General features: G+C 50.5%; 1 non-coding gene across 1 annotated transcript; it reads right to left on the bottom strand.

Moving 5' to 3' along the window:
* Positions 1-5,548: 5,548 nt before the first annotated feature.
* LOC138474856 (5.8S ribosomal RNA) lies at positions 5,549-5,702 on the bottom strand. Its single transcript, XR_011269086.1, has one exon. It is a non-coding gene; the product is annotated as a 5.8S ribosomal RNA (ribosomal RNA).
* Between the last annotated feature and the right edge of the window lie 4,906 nt (positions 5,703-10,608).

Genomic DNA, 10,608 nt, shown 5'->3' with positions numbered 1-10,608 from the left:
CCATTTAAAGTTTGAGAATAGGTTGAGATAATTTCAGACCCAAGACATCTAATCATTTGCTTTAGCAGATAAAACTGGGCTTTCCGAGCGCCAACTGTTAAGAAGGGTTTCTGAACTATGACCAGGAGGGGCAGAGGTTCAGAAGGCCAACCTAGTTTCTTGGAACAGGGTAACCTCTGGACAAGCCAGACCAATCAGGGTAGCTATGGCAGGCGGTCAAGACGAAGTCCCAGGAGGGGTGAGGGTGACTGAAGGACCTCAATGAGCACACAAAGCAAGGACACTTACAAATTACTCCAGACAGGTGTTATATCCAAAAATATAGACATTTATTACAAGGCCTTTGTAACATAGACCATAGCAAAGAATCACAGTAACACTAAGCAAACCAATACATCACACTCAATACAATATATATACAAGACCAGGGGGGTCTAAAGGGGTGACTGCACGAAATATGTCGACAACCTAGATGGGAAGGAAACAGGCAGTGCAGTTAATCTTTAGGCCCAGTTAGACATTGCCAGTTCACCTAAGAGGCAGTCCAAGCCCTAAGAAGAGGGGAGCCTTGTGCTCAATAGTACATGCAATGCTAACGCATGCGGTTGTTCCAATGGGCAAAACAGGGTCTCTTCAGGGGTCTCTAGTAACTCGGGAAGGTGGATGAGGCGATGAATAGGTTCCGACTATTCAAAAAGGACCTCCACTTGAAGACAGAGGCAGTTCGAGAGTTCGGGGTGGAGTCGTTATGTTGCAATAGCGGTGGACAGGAGAGGGACCCCCAGGGGCCACTTGTGCATAAAAAAGGGCTCTTGCGCTAGGGGCCACCGGTTGGGGTACTGATTACTCACCGGTCCCTGATGCAAGGAGACCCAAACTTCGGCAGGTCTGTCCACTTCGCTTGCAGGTTCAAATGCAGCAAAAAGGACATCTCTGCACCTTTTAGTTCCTGAGATACAGCGATGATTCCCAAACGGGACAGTGGCGATTTCTCCGCTCCGGGTAGATGTATCAACCCAGTTTCACTGCAGCAGGCTTCAGGGGCAAGAGGGTCACAAATGCAGCGGACTTGCAAAGGACGTTGCCGCAGTCCGGGGGCACTCGTCTCACTTCATACCTGTGAATGCCAAGTGTACACTTCCGAGAAAGCTTCCTTGCAGAGTTTGGTGAAGGTGCAGAGCATAGTTGGTCCCACTATTCCAATGGGTCGGAGCGTCTTCGCAGACCTTCTAGGACGACCAGATGCAGAAGAGTCCCACGGGACGACAGCAGGCTCAGGGTGCCAAACCTTCCAGCGGGTCACCAGCGGTTCCTCGACTCAGCCTCGCAGTTGCAGGATACTTGGATCCTATCCTTTGTTCAGTGAGAACTCAGGAGATCAACGTGGTAGTGGTGTTTTCAGGCTCCTCTTATCCAAAGTTCCCTTCGCGCCAAAACGGAGAGGACCCAATGGGAGATCTGCTCACAAACACACACTCCATACGTGGCCCAATCACAGACCCAGGTGGTCTCAGGCATTCAGGGCACTCCAGACTCTCTGGCACCCAGGAGGTGTATTGGGACCACAAATACAAAGAAAAGAGGGGGGATTTGTCCCATCAGCAGAAAGGGAGGGGACAAGAGACCAAACTAGCACAGAAAGTCCCTTCCTACTGTGTACCAAAGTAACTGTAGTTAAATTATTCAAAAAAGTACCAAAAACTGGTATCATACACTTTAGTGGAATTCTCTGAAAACAAAGAGGGCAAGTTTGTAGAAATTTTTTGAAATATTTATTTCCCAAAGAAAAAATCCCAATAACAAAATTTTTTTTACAATAACAAAAAAGTATAACAAAAAATTGAACACACAGAATTATAATTCTCAATATAAAATTGGATTTAGTTTGAAGAACAGAAAAAATCAATTATTCTTTTTATAGAACAGAAAAAAATCAATTATTCTTTTCATAGGATCACGAAAAGAGAAATAAAAAAAAGGGAATGGAGTACTTATGGAGAATAGACACATGGACGGCTCTTAAGGAAAAATTCTTCCTTTTCTACAAAGAACAGCCGTGTCCACACTAGCTCTAACTCCAGTATTCCTAATGACAGGTCTGCCTACGTGTAGGTGTCAAAAAAGTGTTTCAAAAAAATTCAAAATTGACATCATCACAACAACGTTTCGGCTGAAATGCCGCCTGTCTGGCCATCACTTCATGACATGGTTGAAAGTTGCCTTCCTCAGGGCGAAAAAACCTCACAGCAGTTTAACCCTGTGGGGAAGCAGACATGAAAGGGAATTTAGAATTAAAAGCATGATAGGAGCGAACTCCAAGTTTTGAATAAAGTTGCCCTTATTGTTTAAAAGAGAATAAGTCAAAAAGCAATTACCTGAATTTGTAGGCTGTGGGTAAGTTGAAAAAACAGGCATGAACAGGCTCAGGGGCCCTAAACCAATGACGCCTGAAAAGCGGAACCAGTGGGGCCCTTGGTGTAACTACATCAAGTTAGGATTCACATTGGAGAAAACAACAACTGAAATGGAAGAAGGAACTTGTCAGAATAAAAATGAAAAAAGTGCAAAATAATGCTGACTAAGTGGGGAAGGAAATGAAAATGTGTATACTCACATTTGGGTTAAATGCTGTACCTCAATGACGTGCACAGATGAAAGGTGCAGTCCGTGGAGTCTAGAGTGCGATGAGCATGTGCGTTGGGTAGCCTGGTTTACACCTGTTGGTCGCAAGGGGGTCACAGATTCTATGTATGGTCCCTTGTCACTGGCATGAATAGTGTGCAGCCTCTGAGTGAAAAAACACACAGAGACCCCGAGGCTTAGAAGGGTGAACAAATATATGCAATGAACACTGAACGTGTTAAGGAAAGCCGCAAATGACTGCGTCTTACCTATGTCCGCTTAACAGATGTGTCATGCAGAAAAACGAGGGGAGCAGCCACTCTTGGTCACCTCTTGCAGCTCTGTGCGTGGCGAGCAAGAGTGCTCATACAGCCTAAAAGGGGCGGGAAGCCAAACACGCCATTTCATTGGGCCTTAGGCCTGGGTGTGTGGATAGGCTGAGCGCTACCCCATCTGCATGTCACTCGCGGAGGTGAATACAAAAGAGCGCCATGACACCGGCTTCTGTAACGTCAACAGAAAGAGCCGCTCTCAATGCAGAGCACCGCCGCGCCGGAAGGCAAACAGAAGCCCACGGAAAGACGCCCGGCAGGAGAACAGATCACATCGTGCTAGAAGGGGGCAGCCGCCCGCGAGAAAACCCAGGCGCATGCCATCCAAAAACCACTGGGTCAAAAACATCCGAGGGCGCAAAGGTGTATTGGGACCAGACATCCCAGCCCACATCCTGGAGGCACACACACAAGGCATGCAGAAGCCTGCGAAAACTCTGGGATTCGTGGGAAAATGCATGACCAAATAAGGACTGGCCCGGGTCGACTCGACCTGGGGAAGGTGAAGGGGCAAGCTGGCCAAAGGACAGGACAAAGAACCTTGTGGCATGGCCATTTTGGAGCCAGGCCACCTATTCGTGCCAAACGCATTAACACGGTTAACATGGCAGGAAAGGGTTAAAAATAATGCGAAACAATAGCTGCCCCCAGTCCTGTCCATGACACATCTGCACAGTTCATAAAAAGTCCACCAAGAGTATCTAGGGCCTTTGGAAATTACAACAGACCCAAGTGTGCTGTATGGTAAGATACATTGCACACTTGTTACATGTTGCACAAAAGTTGCAACATGAGAAAAGGCCTAAGGGAATCAAAGTCTCCCAGTACTGACTGTCTTAAGGGCATGTCAGTTTCCCCATAAAAAGTGAGCAAAAGCCCAGAGGAGTGCAGCTGAAGGCTGTGCTTCTCTGGCAAAGTCAGTCAATGGTGTCTAAGCAGCAGCAAAAACTTTGGGGGTCGACACATGGAGGGAAAATTACATACACATATGAAATCTTTCCTAACACCAACTATCCTGAGGGAAACTTTGGAGGGAACCAGTTACTAGACGCTTTGATTAGTCTTTCACTCTTATAGCCAGGTCGGATGATCGATTTGCACACCAGGACCGCTAAGGACCTCCACCAGAGTTTCCTCTGGCTTCACCCTGCCCAGGCCTAGTTCACCATCTTTCAGGTCCCATCACACATGCTCATTCTCCACCTCCCCAACAGAACGGGTGAGACCAGGCCGGTGGTGCACCCGCCGCAATGGGTTTCCACCTAAACCAGCACGCGCCGGCCCTCACCTTCACTGGTTTTGTCCATCACTCCGACTCGCACACGTGTTAGACTCCTTGCTTCATGTTTCAGGAGGGGTCAGGTGGGTAACTGACATCACCGCAGACCACTGTTGCCCTTCGTCAGCCTCCCCGTCCTGCGGCGCAATGTGGTCGGGGCACACGGAGGACAGCCCACCACAGTCGACAGTCACATCGGGAGCCCCTTTCCCCGTTGACACTTAAGAGGGGCCGGGACAGATGCCGGAGAAGGGCGCAGCAGCGGTAAATCTCCCTCTGCCCTGCGGACACCGTGAAACTGCTGCCAAGGGCCCGTAACACTCTCTGCTGGAGCAGAGAGTACCTGCCTTCTGCCCCCCGGGGCCTTCCCAGCCAACCTGGAGCCGGTCGCGGTGCACAGCCACAGAGACAATACCCCCAGGTGGTCCCGTGAAGGCATCCGCCATTCCGGGCGACCGACCTACCCGCTGTGTTGAATCCTGTAGGCAGACTGCACGGACCCCACCCGTTCACCTCTCGGCGGTTTCACGCCCACTTTAACTCTCTCTTCAGAGTTCTTTTCAACTTTCCCTTACAGTCCTTGTTGGCCATCGGTCTCGCACCCGTATTTAGCCTTAGATGGAGTTTACCACCCACTTTGGGCTTCGTTCCCAAGCAACCTGACTCCGAGAAGACCCACTCCCGGTGCGGCAGGGGCGCTATCGGCCTAACACTATCCGTGGGGTGAGCCTCGATCAGAAAGACTTGGGCCCCCTGACCGACGCCGGGGAGTCGGTCTTCTGTATGCCACATTTCCCGCACCTGCCGCTGGACGGGGATTCGGTGCTGGGCTCTTCCCTCTTCTCTCTGCGTTACAGAGGGAATCCTAGTTAGTTTTCTTCCGCTTAGTAATATGCTTAAGTTCAGCTGGTCGCCACGTCTGATCTGAGGCTGTAGTCGAGGAGCAGAAAGCTCGGGGCTATCCCGACCTGTGGCCGAAGCCAACATGGTTGCGAGGCCCGCGCTCCACGGCCATCCCACGCTGGCAGCAGTGGGACACCACAGACAGCCACACGTGGTGCGGCCAGGTGCCCTGGGGTAGGGTGAAGGTGTGTTAGGCTTTTTAAGGCCCACAGCTGCCACCACCGGCGTGGGCTGGGTTCCCGGACCTCCAGAAACCTGCTCGAGGCAGGAAATGGGGGAGGTCAAGACGTGCCAGCAATGAGCCTGCGCGCCAGGTCCAGGGATCCTGCGATTGTGCTGATCGGAGTCTGACCATAAGGGGACAAAGGGAACTGGTTCCCTGCGACAGCACCCGGGGCAATTGACATTCAAGCGACTCTCAGACAGGCGTAGCCCTGGGAGGAACCAGGGGCCGCAAGATGCATTCGAAGTGTCAATGATCAATGTGTCCTGCAATTCACACTAATTCTCGCAGCTAGCTGCATTCTTCATCAACATGCGAGCCGACTGATCCACCGCCATGAGTCTCAAGCAACTTTGTTTTTGTTCCAGACATCGGCCCGAAAGTGCCGGTGCAGAAGAGGCCGACGGGAGGCCGCGCCACCTGTCCCGCCTGCGGCCAGCGCCCGTCTAGCTTCCCCACTTGGGTGTCAGCCAAGACCATAATGGTTTTAAAACAAAAATAAATCCAGCCGCTCAGCCCGGGAAGCATGCAGCAGCTCCTTTGGTGACAGAGGCAGGCCGTGCTAATGCCGGCCCACGCAGTCCGATCCATTCATCCTTCCCCAACCTCCTCTGCTCTCGCTCCAGCTGCTCCCCAAGACCAATGTGCCTATCCCGCCCCTCAAACCCACACCAATGTGCCCCCATCTCCTCTATCCAGACCCACACTGATGTCCCCATCCGACCCAAACGAGGATGCCCCATCTCTTCCATCAAACCCACATCAATGTGGCCCATCCCTCGCATCAAACCGATACCAATGTGCCTCCATCCACTCCCTCCAGTGCCACACCAAGATGCCCCGATCCCACCCTCCAGATGCACACAGATATCCCCATCCCAACCACACCAGGACCCCCCCATCCCATCCTCCAGCCCAAGAGATGCCCCATGCCTGTTCCAGACCGAGACCAATGTGCCCCATCCATTGTAGACCCCACCAGGATGCCACTATCCCTCCATCAACACAGCAATAGGCCCCCATTCCGCCCGTTAGACCCAGACCTAGATGAACCATCCCTCCCACCAGACCCACAATGTGCCCCGACAGACCAATGACCCCATCCCTCCCTCCAGACCCATACTGATATCCCCACCCTACCCAAACTAGTATGCCCCACACCAAAGTGACCTCGTCCATCCCATCAAACCCACACCAATGTGCCCCACCCCTCCATCAAGCCAACACAATATGCCTCCATCCACTCCCTCTAGAGCCACACCAAGGTGCCCCCACCCGACCCTCCTGACCAACAGATGCCCCATACCTGTTCTGGACCAACACGAATGTGCCCTATCCATTGCAGACCCCACCAAGATGCCACCATCCCTCCATCCACACAGCAAGATGCCCCCATCCTGTCCTCCAGACCCACACCTAGATGAACCATAGCTCCCCCCAGACCCACAATGTCCCCCATCCCTCCCACAGACACAGACCAATGTCCCCATTTAACCCACAGCAATGTGCCCCATCCCTCCCTCCAGACCTACACCAAGATGTCCCAGCCCACACCTAGATGACCCATGCCACCCTCCAGACCAACAGATGCCCCATACATGTTTCAGACCAACACCAGTGGGCTCCCATGCCCTCCTTCCAGACCCAAACCAAGAGGCCCAATCCTGCCCTCCAGACCCACACCTAGATGACCCATCCCTTCCTCCAGATCCATGCTGTGCCCTGATACCTCCCTCCAGAACCACACCAACATGTCCCCATCCTTCCCCAAGACCAATGTGCTTGTCTCTTCCATCAAACCCACACAATGTGTCCCATCCAGACCCACACCGATGTCCCATCCCACCCAAACCAGGATGCCCCATCCCTCCCCACAGACCCACACCAATGTGCCCTGTCCCTCCCATCAAACCCATACCAATTGTAACGCTCACCTGACTCCCACGGAGGCGCTGATCTGGTCTGGGTTGCTGTGGCCTCTTCTAAGGTGATGCGCAGAACTCGGAAGACCGACTGGACAGGACCCCCGAATCTTGCTTGTCTAATCCGCAGGGGAATCCTTCTGCAGATGGAGAAAGGGGGTTAGCTATCTACGGAGTGACGCTTTGGCTTCCCACCTCCCAGTTCACTCTCCGTTGGCCACCTCCTAAAATTCCCCCCGCTAAGTCTCACCTTAGGTTTTGAAAGGATGAACTCTCCATCCTGCTTCTGGTGCAGGGGTGCGTGTATATCCAGTTACTTCACTGGTTAGCTGGAAACATGAGGTTCAAGTTCACCTGACTTTCCAGGCAAGCGCCGCGAGTATGTAGTTCGTAAAAGTTCAAGAAAATGATCTCCCTTTCATCTGTCTTCGAAATCTGAAGTCAGTTCCTTATTACAGAAACTGCGGGAGTTTTAGGAGTGAAGAATGGAATCGCCGGAAATAACTCAGGTGGATAAGAGGTAAGAGGATTCCTTGAAAATGTCTTTTAAATACATCCAGTAATGCTTTGTCTTTTTTCCCCTCAAGGGCCGGGGTACGGTAACTGCCCAAGAAGCAGCGCCGACCCGAGATGCTGACAGGACCCGCCTAGTACAGACAGGTAAGTATTAAAGATGGAACCCAGGTTTCATCATAACGATCCTGCTGCTCACCTTTTGTCTTTCTTCTTCCCCTAGGTGTAGGTATGCGGTGGACCATGCAGAGGGTCGCGATGAAGAATGAAGATGTTTCGTGGACAGGTGAGTGAGCGCGGCGCTGCAACGAGCGACGCGAAGCGTTTAAAATAAACTCTTCTTCTTCAGGTAGCCGGCATGACGACTCCGGTCACAGGTAAGCAACTGGCAATGTTCTTGTTCTCACCTTCTCTCTTCTCTCCTTCTAGGTGTTCCAGGATCTAATCGGGTGTGGCTGGAGCCGGGATGCAGGAGCTGACACGGTGAGCGTCCAGCTGCTAGGAGCAGAACAACGTGAAGCGTGAGCTGCTGTCTGGGCGTGGCTTAAATAGCCTCCAAAGAAGTTCCAGGTATGTATCCTTCCCCAACCAGGTATGTATCCTTCCCTGACCACGCCCCAGTGGCAAAATAGTCCCACAGGTAAAGTAGTCCCATTCAGGCCTCAAGGAGGCCTGGATGTTGCAGCATGGTCTGCATCAGGTAAGTTTACAGAAAATCACTCTTTACATAAGTTCACTTGTTATGAGCCTGGCGCCTATGGCGCCAGGACTGATGTCCAATATGAGACTGGCGCCAAAGGCGCCAGGACTGAGTCCACAGGGCCCCTACCAGGGGCCGCTGGACCTCCCCCCGAGAACATGATGTCTGCTTCCGGGGACGCTGGATCCGATCTGGCTCCTTGGGGGTAGGCATCATGACAGTACCCCCTCCCAAGGTTGTTCTCTCCGGGGGTTTTGGTTTGTTTGGGAAATTCCGGTGGAATTTTTTTACCAACCGAGGCGCATGTACATGGTCGCTAGGTTCCCAAGATCTCTCCTGAAGCCCATATCCTTTCCAATCAATTAGATAGAAGAGTTTTGATTTTGACACCTTGGAATCTAAAATGTCCTTTACTTCGAATTCAGGCTCCCCATCAATTTGAACTGGTTCTGGCAGTTTGATTAGCCTGGGTCCAGGTTAACCTGGTTTCAACAGTGACACGTGAAAAACTGGATGAATCCGCATGTTAGCTGGTAGGTCGAGTTTGATGGCCACCGGGTTGATTATAGCTTTGATTGGGTAAGGCCCTACATATCTTGGGTTGAAGTTTGCAGTCCTTTGAGGGATAAGTGTCTGATCGCAAGCCACACTTGGTCCCCTATTTGGTATGTAGGTGCCTCACTTCGATGCAAATCAGCATTTTCTTTGTATTTTTTCTTGGCTTGCTGTAAATGAGTAGTTGCTTCTTTGAAGGCTCGAGTTATCGTGGAATGCAAATGGTCCACAGCAGGCATTTTGAGACTTTGAGGGGGGTCAAGGTCTGAGGTTCGAGGGTGATGACCATACAAAGTATAAAAAGGAGTTTGCCCCGTTCCAGAATGTACTGAATTGTTATATGCGTATTCGGCGATCCATTGAATATCTTTCCAATTACATTCAGATTGATGCAACATACACCGAAGATACTGTTCAAGGGTCTGGTTGGTTCTCTCCGTCTGACCATCGGTCTGAGGGTGATGACTGGTTGATAATCGTACATCGATTTGTGCCAATTGACAACACTTTCTCCAAAAATGGGAAATGAATTGGCTTTCTCGGTCAGAGACCAGTATGGTTGGGAATCCATGTAAACGAACGATATTCTCAAGGAATTCCTTTGCTAGGATAGAAGCTGAAGGTAACCCCTTCAATGGAATAAAATGAGCCATTTTGGAAAATAGGTCCACAATAACAAGGATAGTATTGTATCCATTACATGGAGGCAGGTCTGTGATAAAATCCAGCGACGAGGTGTGCCAAGGTGCCGGGGGAATGTCTAAGGGTTGTAGAAGACCGTCTGGTCTTTTCTTTTGACCTTTATTTTGGGCGCAAACTCCGCAGGACATCACAAAAGATTTAATATCCTTCCGCCAGGATGGCCACCAGAATTGCCGTTTAATCTTTTCTTCTGTCTTGGCAATACCTGGGTGTCCTTCCATCAGTGTATCATGATAATGGGCAATAACGAGTTCTTGTAATTCTTTATGAGGTATAAATAATCGCCTTTGGAAGTAAGGTAGACCATCATTGACGGAAAAGTACAAACCCTTTTGAATCCATTCTTGCAAGGCTGTAGGGTTTAGAAGTTATTTAACTCTAGCTTGAATGTCTTCAATAGTTTGTAAAGAGGTCAAGCCCAAAATTCTCTGCTCAGGTATTATTGGTACTGGTTCTAAGCTTGAATTCGTTTCTCCCATCCCAATTCGGGATAAAGCGTCTGCTTTACCGTTCTTGCAGCCAGGGCGGTAGGTGATTACAAAATCGAACTCATCAAAGAATAAAGCCCATCGGAGCGGACGTGATGATTGGGCTTTGGCAGTTTTTAAGTATTGTAAATTTCTGTGATTCGTGATCACCGTGATGGTATGTCTTGCGCCGAGAAGGTAGTGACGCCAAGCCTTGAAGGCGGACTTAATAGCTAATAACTCCTTGTCGGTGATTGCATAATTAACTTCAGGCGCCGAGAACTTTCTGGACCAAATGGCTACAGGGTGCAATTGGTTTGTTACAGGATCTCTTTGAGACAGGACAGCTCCCATGGCTAAGCTGGATGCGTCGGTTTCAACTCTGTATGG

Source organism: Ambystoma mexicanum, chromosome 8 (assembly GCF_040938575.1).
Source record: "Ambystoma mexicanum isolate Mex_15411 chromosome 8, UKY_AmexF1_1, whole genome shotgun sequence".
NCBI classification, from domain to species: Eukaryota; Metazoa; Chordata; class Amphibia; order Caudata; family Ambystomatidae; genus Ambystoma; species Ambystoma mexicanum.
The sequence above is the reverse complement of the archived record's forward strand: the minus strand, read 5'-3'. Positions and strand labels throughout refer to the sequence as shown.